The sequence below is a fragment of the Vigna unguiculata genome, chromosome 4 (genome assembly GCF_037176805.1).
Source record: "Vigna unguiculata cultivar grain cowpea cultivar isolate G323 ecotype 2 chromosome 4, ASM3717680v1, whole genome shotgun sequence".
In the NCBI taxonomy this organism is placed as follows: domain Eukaryota; kingdom Viridiplantae; phylum Streptophyta; class Magnoliopsida; order Fabales; family Fabaceae; genus Vigna; species Vigna unguiculata.
The window spans coordinates 17,368,071-17,386,136 of record NC_140795.1 but is presented as its reverse complement, the minus strand read 5'-3'; the positions used below and the strand labels follow the sequence as shown (position 1 = coordinate 17,386,136).

The 18,066-nt window shown below is 35.7% G+C and overlaps 1 pseudogene; it reads right to left on the bottom strand.

The window, feature by feature from the left end:
• Nucleotides 1–297: 297 nt before the first annotated feature.
• LOC146886866 (uncharacterized) lies at nucleotides 298–3,519 on the bottom strand (annotated as a pseudogene).
• Between the last annotated feature and the right edge of the window lie 14,547 nt (nucleotides 3,520–18,066).

The window sequence follows — 18,066 nt, the reverse complement described above, 5'->3', positions numbered from 1 at the left end:
CTTGGTTGAAGCTTTGATTTTCTTTGTTCTAGAAACCTTTCCTTTCTCATGTGCACCCAAACCCAATCTCCAGGTTGGAAGACAACCTTCTTTCTACCTTTGTTAGCTTGCCTTGCATAACTTTCATTTTTCTTTTCAATTTGACCCCTTACTTGCTCATGTAACTTCTTCACATAGTCAGCTTTAGCCTGTGCTTCTTTATGCTTAAACATGGAAATGTTAGGCATAGGTAGCAAATCAAGAGGAGTTAAATGGTTAAATCCATATACAATCTCAAAAGGTGAATAATTAGATGTGCTATGCAAAATTTGCATCATTCTTGTACATGTCTTTCAAAGATTCAAGACCAAACAATTTAGTTTCAAGCATAGAAAGCAATGCATGCCTCCTAGAAAGTGCATCAGCCACTATATTTCCTTTTCTCTTTTTATACTTGATTACGTACGGAAATTGCTCCAAAAACTCTACCCATTTAGCATGCCTCTTATTAAGCTTACCTTGTCCTTTCAAGTATTTCAAGGACTCATGATCACTGTGAATGACAAATTCTTTGGGTAACAAATAGTGTTGCCAAGTCTTTAAAGCTCTAACCAAAGCATACAATTCCTTATCATAAGTAGAATAGTTAAGGGTAGCCCCATTTAACTTTTCACTAAAATAAGCAATGCGATGTCCATCTTGCAGCAAAACAACCCCAATACCCACATTTGATGCATCACACTCAATTTCAAAAGATTTTGCAAAATTAGGCATGGCAAGAATAGGTGCATTAGTTAGCTTATGCTTGAGGGAAGCAAAGGCCTCCTCTTGTTTCTCTCCCCATTTAAAACCCACATTCTTTTTTACAATTTCATTTAGAGGTGCAGCCAGGGTACTAAAATCCTTAACAAATCTCCTGTAAAAACTTGCTAAACCATGAAAACCCCTCACCTCACTGACAGTCTTAGGTGTAGGCCATTCTTGGATGGCCTTGACCTTTTCCGCATCAACTTGTACACCTTTAGCACTCACAACAAAACCCAAAAACACCACATGATCAGAATAAAAGATGCATTTTTCCAAATTGGCATACAATTTTTCTTTTCTAAGAACAACCAAAACAGATTGCAAATGCTCAACATGCAACTCAAGACTGGTGCTATAGATCAGAATATCATCAAAGTACACCACAACAAATTTACCAATAAACTCTCTTAAAACATGGTTCATTAACCGCATAAAAGTACTAGGTGCATTTGTGAAACCAAAGGGCATAACCAACCACTCATACAATCCATATTTAGTTTTAAAAGCAGTTTTCCATTCATCACTTTCTCTAATCCTAATCTGATTATAGCCACTTTTAAGACCAATTTTAGAAAACACACATGCACCATAAAGTTCATCAAGAAGATCATCTAACCTTGGAATTGGATGCCTATACTTGATGGTGATGTTGTTTATTGCTCTACAATCAGAACACATCCTCCATGAGCCATCCTTTTTGGGCACCAAAATCACAGGTACAGCACATGGACTCATGCTATCCCTCACCCAACCTTTACTCATTAGTTCAGTAACTTGTTTTTCAATCTCTTTGGTCTCTTGTGGGTTGCTCCTATAAGCTGGCCTATTGGGCAAAGCAGCTCCCGGAATGAGATCAATGTGATGCTCAATTCCTCTTAAAGGTGGCAAACCAGCAGGGACACTTGCTGGAAACACATCTTTATAATCCTGCAAAAGGGACTCAATACTAGAGGGCAATTCAAATTTGCCAAATTGGTCAGAATTTGAAATTTGATTTTGACAAAACAATAAGTAGAGGGGTTGTCTTGCGCAAAGCACCCTCCTTACCTCTCTTTCTCTTGATAAATAAACTTGCTTACCCTCAAATGTTTCATTTTCTCTCATTTTCCTGTCAAGTGTTTCACTCTTTTTCTTTTTCCTTTCAAGTGTTTCACTCTTTCTCTCATTTGCTAACTTTTCTCTCATTTTTATTTGATCCTCACACACCTCTTTAGGAGACAAGGGTTTGAGGACCACTTTTTTATCTTGATACATGAAAGAGATTTTGTTAGTGAAACCATCATGAATGGCTTTAATGTCATACTACCACGGTCTTCCCAAAAGAATATGGCTAGCCTCCATGGGAACCACATCACATAAGATCTTATCTTCATATTTCCCAATGAAGAAAGAGACTTCAGCTTGCTGTTTCACTTGGACTTCTTCTCCTTCACTAAGCCATTGAAGTTTGTATGGCCTAGGATGTGGTTTAGTGTCCATGTTCATTTTTGACACTAATCTTGAACTCACCACATTGGTACAACTTCCTCCATCAATGATTACCAAACATACATTACCATTAACTGAACATCTTGTATGAAAAAATATTCTACCTTTGAGATGCATCCTCGGCCTTGACTTGATTTCCCAGCATCCTTCTAATCATGTATAACTCTCCTACATTAGGTTTCAACTCGCCATCACTCTCTTCTACCTCTCCATCATCATCATCAGAATCGCTTGTGTACTCCCCATTATCCTTAAGAAGAACGGTCTTCTTTGTAGGACACTCATAGGCATAATGTCCCATGCCCAAACATTTAAAACATTTCACTTCTCTAGTCCTCTTTGGTGGATGTTCAGGTTTCTTTTGAACAATTTTTCCTTCATTTGAAAGCACTGAATTGCTAGAGGAGGCAACACCTTCTTTCTTTACTCTATCTTTCCAGTTTGAAGAATTGAAATTGGTAGAACTCTTTCTTGTTGTACTCTTTCTTTTAATTTGTTGTTCTACCTGTATGGCTTTATGCAATAGATCCTCCATCTCCACAAACTCCTGCAACTCAACAACATCTCTAATATCATGATTTAATCCATTAAGGAAACGTGCCATAGTTACCTCAGGATCTTCTTCAATTTTGGCTTGGATGATAAGAATCTCCATCTCCTTATAATACTCATCCACTCCCTTGCTTCCTTGAGAAAGTCTTTGTAGTTTCAATTTTAAGTCCCTATGGAAGCTAGAAGGTACATACCGCTTCCTCATGACCCTTTTCATCTCACCCCAAGTGTCCACCAAAGGCTCCTCATCTCTAATCCTCTGTCTTTGCAACTTGTTCCACCAAATTAAAGCATAATCAGAAAATTCAGTTGCTGCAAGCCTTACCTTTTGCTCCTCACTATAATTATTGCAAGAAAATACATGCTCAATTTTGAGCTCCCACTCCAAGTAAGCTTCAGGATCACTCCTCCCCTTGAAAGGTGGCACATTCAACCTTACTCCTTCTATTCTCCCTTCATTCCTTTGTGGCCCTCCTCCTCCTCCTCTTGGTGGGGTTCTATTCTCTAGTTGGTCCAACCTATCATGAAACTCATCTTGTTGTTGCTTCATCAACCTCTCCAAATGTTGAGATAATGCAGCAATTTGCATCTGAATATTATTCCTTTCTGCCATGATTAATAAACAGATCAAGGTAACAAGAACAAAATATATATATGGTGTTTGAAAATTTTCTCACCCACTCAAGTGTTTGCACTCACAGATTGGCTTTTACTAAAAATAAAACACTCTTGCCTTTTACCACTCAAATTCTCCTTGGTTTCTTAGGCAATTCAAGAGATTATGGCCATAACAAAGAACAATTCTCCAATATGTGCAGCGAAACGCTTGTAAGTAGACAAAGAAAGGTTAACAAAGAAAAAAAAAGGCCAAGAAAAGTAGGTAAAAAGAAGGAAATCAGCAACAATACTTCAATAACACCAATATATTACCTTATAAAAATTGTTACGAGGCATGAATCATTCGGCCCTTTTTTTTTATCACAGTTTCAGTACAATTACGAATTGCTGTAACTATTTTCTTTTTTTAATTTTTAGAAGGGCCTAACTTTTGCAATGATTCAGCACAAACATAAATAATACAAGTAATAAGGTAATGAATTGGTAAAATAAGAAAGAAGGAAGGATGTTACCAATTTGACGTTCAAACCCTTAAACTGAAGCTCTGAATACCAAATGATATGAATCTCATTGCAAAGGGCTAACTTAGGATTTTTTTTTTCTTTTAGGGTTAGAACTAGTTATGACCATGAGATGTTTTGTGGGCAGAATTAGATATTCTTTTGAAAATTGGGTGAAGAAGAAAGTAATAAGGGGTGAATCTAAAAGTGGAAGGAAAGAATCGCTCTTTCCAAAGGAGGCAACACACAAAGGATGGCAATATCCTTTGATACAGCCAAGGGTTCTTGAATCACTCAAGAACTAGGAGAATCACTCTCACTATTAGATAGAAAATTGAATTTCTAAACAAAACTTAACTTGATTTCATTGATAAGAAATGGTTCAGCTTATATAGAGGCTTTAACCATTAGGGTTACAAAAAGACCATTAATTGTCATTATATCCCACTAGTGCTAATAATAAACCAATCAAGCTAATAATTGTCCACTACCTAATGGCTAATTATAACTGAAATTGGGACAGCCAAAAAGTCATCCAAAATTATTCAGCAAGGTCTTCTTAGTCTTCCAAGGCTGGTTCTTAAGATTTCAAATGGTCCTTTATTTAAATAAAAGAAACTGCATTAATTTGGTGCGTTAGGCCTCTTCCATTTGGGCCCCGATGCAATTTACAACTTTTGTCTTTTCTCCTTCAAACTTGGGCTTGTACTCAAATAATATTGACAACACTTGTTGTAGAGCTTCTTTTGCTTTCTTTGCTCTAGACCTTGTCATAGGTCCTCCAAGTTCTTCAAGTGGATCCTTCTCTTTGCTCATTGTCACACCTCCATCAGCCATAGGCCAGCTAAGTTCACTGTCAAGGCCACCCTGGACGAGGCAGATGCATGGCTGAGGGGGTGTGAGAAGATATGCCGAGCGATTGGGTGAACTGATGCACAAAAGTTGACCTTCGTCACATTCCTTCTTGTGGCAGACACTGGGTACTAGTGGGTGGGAATGCAGCAGTTGATGCAAACCCGCGAAGAGCAGGTGACTTGGGCTAATTTCAGGGCACGATTGTTGGAGAAATACTTTCCTGACAACGCTAGATATGAGAGGGAAGTAGAATTCCTTACTTTACAGTAGGGGACTATGACGGTGCAGGCCTATACTGACAAGTTCGAGTACTTGGCGAGGTTTTACTCGCAGGCTGTCACCGAAGAATGGAGTTGCAGAAAATTTGAGGGCGGTCTGAACCATGAGTTGCGTCGATTCCTCGTACCTCTAAGGATCCGAGAGTTCCCTGTTTTGGTGGAACAGGCAAAGATGGTGGAACAAGTGGAGAGGGGTCCAAGTCGGGTCATGAGGGCACATCCTAACAATAGTAGCATCAATGAGAAACAGCAAGAGAAACCCCACACTAGACCTCAACGTGATGGACGAGGGACAGTGAAGTGTTTTGAGTGCGGTGGAGACCATTTTCGGCGAGTTTGTCCAGAACTTTCGGGAGTAGAGCCATAAGAGAAGAAGTGTTACAATTGTCGCAAGCCAGGTCATTACGCAAAATCTTGCCCTGAACGTGGGGTAGTCTGAGGTGCCACGACAACAATAAGGTAAAGTTTGAATTATTTGTTTTTGGAGTAGTGAAGCATGTTATTCTAGTTTGTGTGATGTATGCTTGAAACTCGTTCATACCTTTAAAACCATGTTGTACTTTTACTTAGAAGACTAGGGATAGTCGAGTAAAAGGAGTTGTTATTCTACCCTTAGGATTTGGAGAGTCGGGTAAAATGGAGTTTTGGGTTACTGTAAGACTTTGACCTAAGCTTAGTGATAATGTCCTTGCTGGGTTTTGGTGAGCAGGCAAGAGTTGTTGCTTATGGGTCTTAATGGAAACAACACTCTTACCGGGTTTTGGTGAACAGGTAAGGCTTAGGCTCTTGTTGGGTTTTGTTGAATAGACAAGAGTCGTGTTTGTGAGGCTTAGGAGAAGCAACGCTCCTACCGGGTTTTGGTGAACAGGTAAGGGGTGAGGCTCTTGCCGGGTTTTGATGAGCAGGCAAGGGTTGTTGCTAATGGATCTTAATGGAAACAGCGCTCTTACCGGGTTTTGGTGAGCAGGTATGGGTGATACTCTTACCGGGTTTTGGTGAACAGGTAAGGGTTAGGCTCTTGTTGGATTTTGTTGAACAGACAAGAGTCGTGTTGGTGAGGCTCATGGAAATTAACCCTCTTACCGGATTTTGGTGAGCAGGTAAGGGGTGGACTCTTGCTGGGATTTGGTGAGTAGGCAAGGGTTGTTGTTTGTGAGTCTCAAGGTAGGCAACGCTTTTACTGGGTTTTGGTGAGTAGGTAAGGGTGATACTCTTGTTGGGTTTTGATGAGCAGGCAAGAGTTGTTGCTTACTGGTCTTAGTAAAGGTAGCGCTCTTACTGGGTTTTGGTGAGCAGGTAAGAGTGGTACTCTTGTTGGGTTTTGGTGAGCAGACAAGGGTAGTTGCTTATAAGACCTAAGAAAAGTAATGCTCTTACTGGGTTTTGGTGAACAGGTAAGGGGTATTACTTGTCTTTCCCGATGCGTTGGTGCGCAGGGAAAGGAACTTGTGAACTAGAAGTATTAAGAATAGAAAATGTCTTGGTAGAGTGATGAGGGTGCACACTCATGACTATATCTAGGATAGTTTCCTTTCTTAATTCTAAAGGTTTTGGTAAAAAGGGAGAGAAGTGATAGGTTGACTTTGTCTCCTATACCTTTCTTATTAGGTTTGCATTTGTTTTGTGATATGTGTGTGTTATCTGTAGTGGCTGACTACAGAATTAAGGTCACACTTGATATGTTGTTTTGCAAGGGTTAAGTAGGACCTTTGAGAAAATCTTTTGATCAAAGATGCGAGTACGCATAAGGAAAAGTGGGGAAACATATGAGGTGAAGGCTAAAATAAAATGGTAGGGACCAGGAGGGAAGAATTTCAAGATAAAGGGAGTTGAGACAGTCCTATTTGCATTTTTGATGGGTGACCTCAATTTTCGAGGATGAAAATTTTCTTTTAAGGTGGGGAGAATGTAAGACCCGTGAAAATTAAATAATTAAATAATTAATTAATTAATAAATGCGGGTACGAAGAACATTTATGGTATTTAATTATGATTTGTATGATGTGGAAAAGTACTAGCTCAAGTGGTTAAGAGTACTTTAATTGTATGATAGGACTTGGGTTCAAGTCCTATTTATGCTATTTATGTATTAATTAATTATTTTTGTTTTAATAATATGTGTAATTATGTTGTGGAATAATATAATATGTGAATTATATTAGTTAGTAAGAAACATGAATTGGCTTGATGATTTAGCATTGATTTGGTATTGACATGGTTGTGAGTTCAACTCTTGGAGAACCCAAATTAAACTTTATTTTTGCCAAACTTTAGTTTTGGATTGAATACAAAATGGTAGAGGAAAACCCTAGCAGCCAAAGAGGGTTGGAAAACATCATGAGACAACCAATTAAAGGACATTAACCATAATTTAATTGGATTTTCGTTTTAGACCATTAAACCACATTAAGATCACTTTTAAAAGGCTAATTAGAGGTAAGAAAGAGGGTTTTGGTGGGCTGTTATTGTGGTTGCAGAAGGGAGAACGAAAATTTAGTGTTTGTGAGGATTGAGAGTGTTGAGAAGAACCAAAGAGGGCCATTGGTGATCAAGGGAGAATTTTCAAAGTTCTAAGCAAAGGAGACCAGGTTAGGGGAGCTTTATGTGTTAACTTTAATTTTAATTTGATTGGCATGCTAAATAGGGTAATTTCATGCGTCAATTAATTTAATTTTGATTGATATGCTGAATTTGGTATGATTTTGTATGAATTGTTATATTCCATTTTTAAAGTTGGTGATTCTGGGAAATTTCCAGAATTAGTCTGGTTGGTGGTGAATTGCCGCCAGACTATCTTTTCCTTGTTAGGCCATTTAGGTTTCCTGTAGAGGAACCACTTGCCAAGTATAACATAAAATAGTCAAATTGACCACGGTTTACCAATCCTTACCCAGAGTTGACTGGTTGACCAATGTTGACTCGTTTACTGTGCAATGAGAGGCTGCCACGTGTCAGAGCAGTCTCTCTCAACCCAGAATTCTCTTTCCGTAATTAGGGTTTGGCCACTGTGAGGGTTGCCGTAAGGGGTGTGAGGGTTGTCGTAAGGGGCGTTTTGCAAGTGTTTTCCGAAGGTTGCAGGAAGTTAATGGTAGATCTGTGATGCTAAGTTTAGCTACGGTGATGCTTCACTGTCCTCGACTTATGCAGGTCACGAGTTCGAATATGGAGGATCGGTGGAGGCGATGGAGTCGTAGAAGAAGGAGGCGATGGAGGCGCGAGGAAGAAGAAGGTGTGGCAGCCATGGTTTTCGGCAGTTTTGCATAGTTCGTGACGGCCATGGATTCGGGTTTGTGAACGCAAGGTTGTTCCGATAGTTCGTGCACGAAGGAAGTGCAGCCATGGATTCCGGCTTGGTGGTGGCAGCGAGATCGGCAAGTGCAGTCACGGTGGTGGTGGTTGCGGGATGCGCAAAGAAGACGGAGCAGTCGCGGACTCCGATTGCCGCAACGATGATGATGTTTTCCGGTGCTGGTGCGACAGAATGGCTGCGTTCCGGCGTGAGTAGCGGTGGCCGGACGCAGTCATGGCGGCCATGGGAGATGCCGGCGGCGGAAGAGCGGTGGCAAGCTTTAATTGGTTAATTTAGTAAGTGGAGGATTGCCATGTGGCGAAATCTGGTCGACTAGAGTTTAAGTGACATTAGGGGTGCAGCTTAGTAAAAAGGAGGGGTGCAGAACAAAAAAAATGAAAGTAAATTACAGAAGCGGGTGTAAACCTGAAAAGAGGGGTGCAGTTAGCTCCATAAATGTTTTTTTTAGAAATTGATATTCCAATTGGAAAAAGGGGGTGTAAACATGAGAATTGGGGGTACATTTGGTACTTGAACTATTCCTTTCCAAAATTCCTATTTTGGGACTTAATTTAAGAATTAAAATATTCATTAATTACACTCTTAAGGACCTAAATTAAATTACAGTTGCATTATTAAACTCAATAATATCCAATAATATAGTATGCAACTAAATACAATTTTTAAGCGCAAAAATAATATTAAATTCCCAAAATTTAAGTATTGAATGTGAGTCAAGGTTCGACTCATCATAACTGTGCAATATTGGTGTGATTATGTGATATATATATATATATATATATATATATATATATATATATATATATATATATATAACTTTGCAATATTTATATATATGTGTTATTTGTTAGCTTACCCTATCTGCTTGTGTTTGGCGATGATCGTGTACGCGGTACACGGGAGCAGATGTTATTTCAGGTGGATCTGGTGAGGCCTAGAGACGGAGCGGGGCTGGTTTTGGGAGAAGATTTTATCAGAACTTTTATGAAGTTTTTATGCTTCAAATAAATTGTAATTAGGAATATTTTGGACTTTTGGATAATTAAAATCTTATTTATACTTATGAATTTTGGTTTATTGTGAAAGAAATAAGAGTTTTAAAATTTCCTGCATTTTGGGAAATGATATTTCAGTAAATGCAATTTAATTATATTTTCTCTATTTTAATATTTAAATCCGTAATATCCATTCGTGATGTTACAAAGAGTTTCCCTTGAAACTCTTTTACCAACAATTTCCACATACAATCGCAATCATTCAAGTCTCATGCCAATCCATCACTAATCAAACAAATCATGTTTTCCATTTCATACTCAACATAACAAGATTTCATTTAATCTCATACTTTATAAATGCATACCAAGACATACATATATCACAAAATAGTATTTATCCTAAATAAATGATTGCCAATATTTAAGTACCTACAATTCCATACAATCAAGCACAACACACAACCATAATTCTTATACCAAAATTCCTAAGAAAATTTATTATCACAAAACCAAAATCGCTGCAGTAATGCGTGACACATTTCTCAAGCTACAGACATCTAATCGATGATCCAACCGGTCAAACCATAAAATAGCATGTTATTAACAAAATGTCAAAATTTGAGCTCAATCCAACGGTTAATGAGTCGGGAAAGTCAATTTTACTAAAACTGCCCATATCAGAAAAATATACAGTCGCCCAGCAAGCCAAAGAACTCGCCCAGCGACTGTGTGATGCATCTGAATACGAGAAAAGACGTCAAACATCACAGTTTCATGAATATTTGAACCCCTAACTTAGAAAGATACTAAAACTAACATTTTCCAATCATTTAAGCATAAAACAGAAAGTAAAACAAACCACATATTTCAAAAATGCGAAGAAGAACCTAGCTTCCCTTACCTTCTTAGATGCTAGCAAACGCCACCAAGTACGAAACCAAGGGGTACCATAGCTCTAAGAATTCAAACAACGAGCTAGAAATGTGAACAACAGAACAAAACGAACGTAAAAGGTTAAACCCTAACCAGAACAATATACCCAAATGGAGAGGAGTGAATCTTTGTGCCCTAACAGAACTCTTACTGGAGGAAAGAAAAGGGGAGGGAGAATATGATTTCTGCAAATGAGACAGAATGCATGGGGGTTAGGGGCTGGAAAGGGGTAGTGGTCCCCTTACTTGGCTGGCCTTAGGCCCACGATAGGCTAGGCCCAAACACCTATAAAGCTGAAAGGAAAAAGGGGTTTACGAACGTTATGCTATAAATAATTAAAAATTAATATTGAGAATTATTTTTATGATTTATTAATTAACATAAAAGTATATGTTATATCTTTTTAAAAGCTATACCACTTGATTTATTTTAAGATAATATTGAACTAAATCAATATTTAAAATATTATAAATATAATTTAGAAGTTTATTCTTTCTTATATTCAAAAGTATAATTTTATAAAATCATTACTCTATATTCATAAGATAAAAGAATAAAATAGATTGTATAACATATTTAGTAAAAGTAATAAAGTGAAAAATTGCGTATAATGTCTAATTAATGTTTATCGAGCACATAATATATTTATTCAACATAATTTTTATTTTAAAATAAAGCTAATATTAGAGAGAAGAATAGAACGAAGAATAAAGAATAGAGAATGATAGAATAGGGAACAACTTTTCTATGTATCTTATTACTTATAAGAAGAGACATATTTAAAGATACAACATGGTAACCCATAATGGATACAAATCCAATAGTTAATACAAATATTTACAAAAAGTTTAATGAATCATATGAGTATCAGTCATATCAATCATATGAGTAATTGTATCAAATTAATGGACGACCATTAATTCATAACACTCCCCATTGGGTGTCCATTGGTAAAAGAATGTGTCTCGTTAAAACCTTACTAGGAAATTACATCATTAAGATGACGGAGTCCAATCTTGTGAACCAATTGCTTAAAATACTACTAAAATTTTGAATTTTCTCTACCGTCAGTTAATTAACTACCACCGAATTTAGCGCCACAAAGTCATCATAATGCCGGTTTACTGTAATTGCCGGAATAACCGCCACTAAAAATTTTAACGTTGGTTTTAACCGCCTCTAAATCATCTTTTATTTTTTAAAACAAAAAAAAATTAGCGGCACTTGCAACCGCCAGTAAAATTAGGAATTTAAAGAATTTAAAAAATTTTCATGGCGATCGTAATCGCTAGTAAATCTAGGAATTTAAAATATTTGGCGGCGGTTGTAACCGCCAGTAAATCTTGGAATTTAAAAAATTGAACCGTTTGAAGTCTAAGAATTAAAAAATTTAGTGGCACTTACAATTGCCACTATGTATAAGAATTTAAAAAATTTAATAATGGGTAACCTCGATCAATCTAGGATGCAAATACTTTTTATTTTTAATTTAATAAAATGATATAATTTTTTTTAAATAATTGGAATAATGTCATTATTATATATTATATATATTAAAAAGGATCGATAAGTGATTAAAAAGAATGACCTATATTCAAAAACATTTGACTCTTGACAATGTGCTTTGGAAAATAAAAGGTTAAAACAATAACTGTCAAGGTTACATTAAGCAAAACTTTCTTTTTATTTAGTGTACTCAAAATCCATACAAAACTTCATAGAAACTAAAAAAAAAAACCATATTATTGACAATGCCGAGAAAAAATTAATCCAAACAAAGAACTCACCCTAAAATGCTCCACAAAACCAAGAATATGCCATCATTCAACCATATGTGATAAAGGATCAAACTAATAATTCGAATAGTTTTCTGGAAGAAAAACAGTGTAATGCTGCTATAAAAGGCATATGACAAAGATGTGTTTATCTAAGGAACTAAATCAAGATACAGAGGAGTCAACCACTCTTTGAGTGTGTCACGCTTTGGACACACCTTTGCATATTGACATAACACACCATTAGCACTTTATTAATTTATTAATAACTAACAAAGGAGAAAAATCAGAGTATACCAACAATCTAACTTCCAAAATATTATGCTTAAGGAGTGGGGTAACACTGCCAGAAGTTAAAATATAACTAGTTGTCTGTCATTTGTCTCGGGCTATCAGTCATGAGCAACAAACAGGTTGGTGTTAATTCAAGTATGGTGAAACATAGGAACAAAAAATAATGCTAGATAGTAAAATACGATATTCTTTCTTTTTCTAATATCGGGCGCCTATCTTTGGTGAAACATAGGAACTATAGCCAATAACTGTAAGCAACACGACTAACTATGAAATACAGCTACAGGGAAGCAACAATTACTGGCCAAACGCAGGTCTTTATCAAGATTGTAAAAGATTGTAAAAGATTCACACAAGATGGACAACTACATAAAGAACATTAAGCAATGATACATTCCAAATTGTTTCAGAATAAAGACCAACAACATAGACCAATGTAATGTACTTGAGAAACTTGGATCCACTTTTTGAATAAAATGAAAGTCATTCAAATAACTTTCAATTAAATGTCATTGATTCAGAATCCTTAAAGTGAAGGCAATAATTTCTGATGATTGACAATATAAAAGTATTTGCATCAAACTCATTTCCAATTGAAGGAAACTCAATCAGATATTCTCACTCAAAATCAGGTGTTCAAAGATCTGACTCAAAAAGTGTATAAGGTCTATTGTCAAAATGATGACAACATAGTATATCATCATCATACCCTCAGTCCTAATATCAAGCATAAGATCTAAAACATTCTAATAGAGCATAAGGTCTAAATCATAGTCTAGTTAAAACATTAGCAGTACAATAATAAGTAGAATACAAACTCCAAAGTATTTCTAAGGTTGCCTGGTGTTAGCATTTGATGAGGAATGACAGTCACTGGACTTTGTTGTTGCTGCAATAATGAAAGTAAAAGAATAAATAATTATTTCTACAAATCTATTGAAGTTTTATAGCTAATCATGGGATATGATAAGAAAAACTTACTATAACATCAAGAAGTTCAACAGGTACTGACATTGATGAATGTGTTAGCAGTTGAGCAACAAGTGTAGCCATTGTTTTCATATTTCCATCCTTTGTCCTTATTTGATTTTTCAACTCTTGAACTTCAATCTTAAGTTCTTGAACACAATTAGTAGCAGTAGGAATGCCACCAAATCTTGGGTTGGATGATCCAAAAATTTGGGATGGACAAACTCCGTCTCCCACACCTCGTACTCGACCTAGATGTTCTTTTCCAAACACTTGACCAAGGGAATCATTGGGTGAGATTTCCACAGAAGTATTCCATGATTCTTTATCTCAACAATCTTCTCCTGTGTAATTGAAGTTACACGATATAAATATAACTTAAAAAACAAAAATGAACCAAATATACAAAAATTTAATCACTTACACAAATAATTTGAGCCTCTTCATTTATGTATGTCCTATCAGCCCTCATATGAGTATGAATATAAAAATTACCTCTACTCACTGGTTGGCCAGTTTTCATCATCTATTTATAACAATCATATTTCCAATTATTAAGCATATCTAATTTACAAAAAAGAAAAAAAAGTACACTGAACTTATATTTAGATACTTACAATCTCTGCTCTTTTTCTTTTGAGTTTTTTGGATCCACCTGTGTGATTAATCTTGAGTTTGGATCTATTTTCAACATTCCTTTTGCACATATTCTACAAATACACATACACACAAAATGAACTCTATAATCATGGGTAACCAAATTATAAATATTGAGTAAGAAAATACCTTTGTGTTTTCTTTCAATCTATAGTCTATGAAAGTTGCCCACTCAGTTTCTGGAATTGACAATGGTGGGTTCTTTACATTTTCATCCCGACTCTTTTTATCATCATAGTAAGTACAAAACAATTTTAGCATGTTTTCCTTCCATTTTTTGCCTATGTCTTTCATCATATATACTTTTGCCGCAGTTTCGTAGATTGGATCCCACAATAACTTCGCCTAGAATAACTTAATATTTGTAAATATAATAATACAATATAATAAAAAATTAACTCTCTTTGACAATATATAAAAGTAACAACAAAAAAATGTACTATTACCTTAATGACATCATTCCATGCTCGATTTTTGTAACTATTAAGCACCAAATGCCAATTCTCAAAACAGATGGAAAACATTTTAGAATATGCTGCCAACCGACCTAAAAATCCTCCTAAAAGACCATCTACATTTGTGGCACTTGGTTGGTTTCCATCAAAAGGTATCACAACTTTATCTCCCAATGGAAGATCATAAATTTCTTTAACCATTATACCACATTCTCTTATCTCTCTTTCATTAGCTATAAATAAGAAAAAAATGTTAACAAATTGTTATCAAACCTTTCAAGTAATGCATAAACAAATATTTAGATTAACAAGTGCAAATTATTTGACTTACTTCTCACTTGAACCATCCAATATTTTCTTTTTGATTTATTTCTATGCGAATGAGATGATAGTTCATCATGATGATCATGTAGAAATTACTCATCATTGTTTGAATCATGAGAATTTTGAGGTGTCTCCATACAAAGAAAGTAGAATATACATATTTACCACAAAAGTTAACTCATCAAAAGTACCATAGAAACATAACATGAAATATTGTCTTCTCATTCTTGATGAACCTACAACTGCACAACTATATTAGAAAATATACCTTCTCATTCTTGTTCTCATCTTTGCCAAACTTGACATATGAAATAATATATTTATGAATATCCATCTAAAATCATTTGAGTTTAAAAATATCTATAGTAAAATTTAATCCAAGACAAACACAAAATGAAATTATTATGACTTTAATTCAAGACTAGACACCTAATCAAATTCTACATTTACACTGGGCCTAGACAAATGACTTTCAAAATTGTCATCTGAAAAAAATGAGGCTAACTATGGCTGACAAGACTCGCTTTCATAAGTTATTGCTGTAGCATCCCCACCCATGTCAAATAAGTCTCTCGATTTTAAGTGAATTGGGGTACACCATCCTTCATCCTTCTTGTCTTCCTCATAATACACAAGTTGAGCTTGAGAAGCTTGAATGTATGGTTCATCATCCTCCCTTTCACTCGTATGTATCAAATGAGAAAAATTTATTGATGTGAATCCCAATGCATCTTTTCTAACATATCTAGAATTTGTAGTGTTACTCCATTGGAATTTAAATAGAGGCACCATGAATCGACCATAGTAATTTAATTCAATAATGTCAACTACCTTCCCATAATATGGCACTAAGTCTTCTATTGGCCTATTATCACTTGTACTTGCATAACTTTTAGTTCCAAAGCTATAAAACACACCACTGTTTTGAGTTTTCATCCCTTGCTCACGTTGTATAAGAACCATAACTATGAAGAATGATGGAGGAAACAACATCTCCAAATGACACATTATAAGAACAATTTCTTCCTTAAGCTTGTCTAGTTCATCATGGCTTAACACTTTAGCACATAGTAACTTAAAAAATCTGCATAAATCAACCAATATAGTTGCAACTTGGATAGGCAACACATTTCTAATAGACAACGACAACAATTGTTCCATTAAAATGTGACAATCATGACTTTTCAACCGAAAAATCTTTCTTTGATCTATATCAACACATCTAGAAATGTTGCTTGAATATCCATCTAGCACCTTAATATTTTTCAAGGTGTACAACAAAATGTTTATCTCTTCTTTTTGTAGTGTAAACAAAGTTGCAGGAAACTTTTTCCCATCTTTTGGTGGCCAAAGTTCTCTTCTTATACCCATCGCTTGCAAGTCTTTTCGAGCCTCAACATGATATTTTCTTTTGTCTTTGTCATTTACCAATGTGAAAATTATATTGTCACATACATTCTGTTCAATATGCATCACATCCAAGTTGTGTCGCAACAAATTAAACTCCCAATATGGAAGTTCAAAGAATATGCTTTTCTTCTTCCATTGTTGTGTTTGACATGTAGTGGTGTTTTTTCCATAATTTCTCTTTCGTTTATCTAATGATTTTTGTTTCTTTCCAAATGTGATTTTATATTCTTGACTTGCTCCAAAATATTTGAGCCAGATAATTGTTTTGGTAGGTCCCTGTCCTCAATGTTTCCATTAAACTAGACTCGATTCAACCGAAATTTGTGCCCTCTAGATAAAAATCGTCGATGACCCATAAAACACCATTTATTACTAAATGGAAGACAAAGTGAAGTTGCATCAAAATTACAAGATGGACAAGCTAGGCCAATATAAGTATTCCATCCTAAAAGCATCCCAAGGCCAGGAAAGTCGCTAATGGTCCAAAAAAGACATGCTCGCATCATGAACACGTCATTCTTTGAAGCATCATATGTTTCAACACCTTTTTCCCACAACTCTTTCAACTCTGCTATAAGTCGCTGCATGTAGACATTAATGTCATTACCTGGCATTCGCTTTCCAGGAATTATGCTTGAGAGAATAAAGTTTGTTTGCTTCATACACATCCATAGAGCAGTGTTGTATGGAATGAGAACCAATGGCCAAATACTATAACTATTGCTCAAAGACCCAAAAGGATTAAAACCATCACTTGCTAAGGCCAATTGTACATTTTAAGGATCAGAAGCAAAATCAGGATATTTTAGATCAAAAGTCTTCCAAGCATTTGAATCTCTAGGGTGCCTCATCAACCCATCAGTGTTATTATTCTCAAGGTGCCAAACCATGCTATTAGATATCTTTGAAGACATAAACATCCTTTTCAACTGTGGGATCAATGGAAAGTATCGTAAAACTTTTGCTGTCAATTTTTTTTTGTTGCTTCTCATTAATCAATTTGTGTTCATTAGTAGTTTCATGACCTTTTTGCTTCCATCTAGATATCTTACATGTTTTGCATTCCTCTTTATCTTCACCCTCTCCCCAATATAACATACAATCGTTCGGACAAACATGAATCTTAGTGTAATAAAGGCCAAGCTTGTTGAGGAGCTTCTTTGCATCGTAATTAGATGAAGGGATGTTTGCATCTTTAAAGGCATCGTGCAACAACTCAAGGATAATGTCCATTGCTTTGTTGCTAATTCAACATAGAACTTTAATGTGATACAATTTCACCAAGAAAGATAATTTTGAAAACTTTACGCATCCATCGTAGAGTGGTTGCTCCCCATCTTTAAGTAAATCAAACAACTCTTGAGCCATAACATTTCCTCCATGTTGTGATTCTAATACACCTCCTTCAACATCATCTCTATGTTCAAATGATGATGTAAATGACTCTCCATTGGTGTACATGTCAAACAATCCAAATGCATCATTTATCATTATTTGCATTGGATCTTCATATTCTGTATTTGTTGTGTCATCTCCATTTACCAAAACAGGCTCCCCCGGTATTGGCTCCCCGTGACGACACCAAAATGTGTAACCTTGAGGAAAGGGTTTACAAAGCAGATGGTCATATACTTCTTCTCGAGTTCTCCACTTCCTAAAGCCACATTTACTACATGGACATATTATCGTATTTGTGTTGGCGCCATATTGAAAGGCAAAATCTAAAAAGTTATTTAGTTCCACTAAATACTGTGGTGTATTGCATGGCAAATTAATCCAAGATTTATCCATCTTTAAATATAAACAATAAATAATAAACATTAAGTGAATATAGAAATAAGAGATATAAATTATAAACAACTTTATA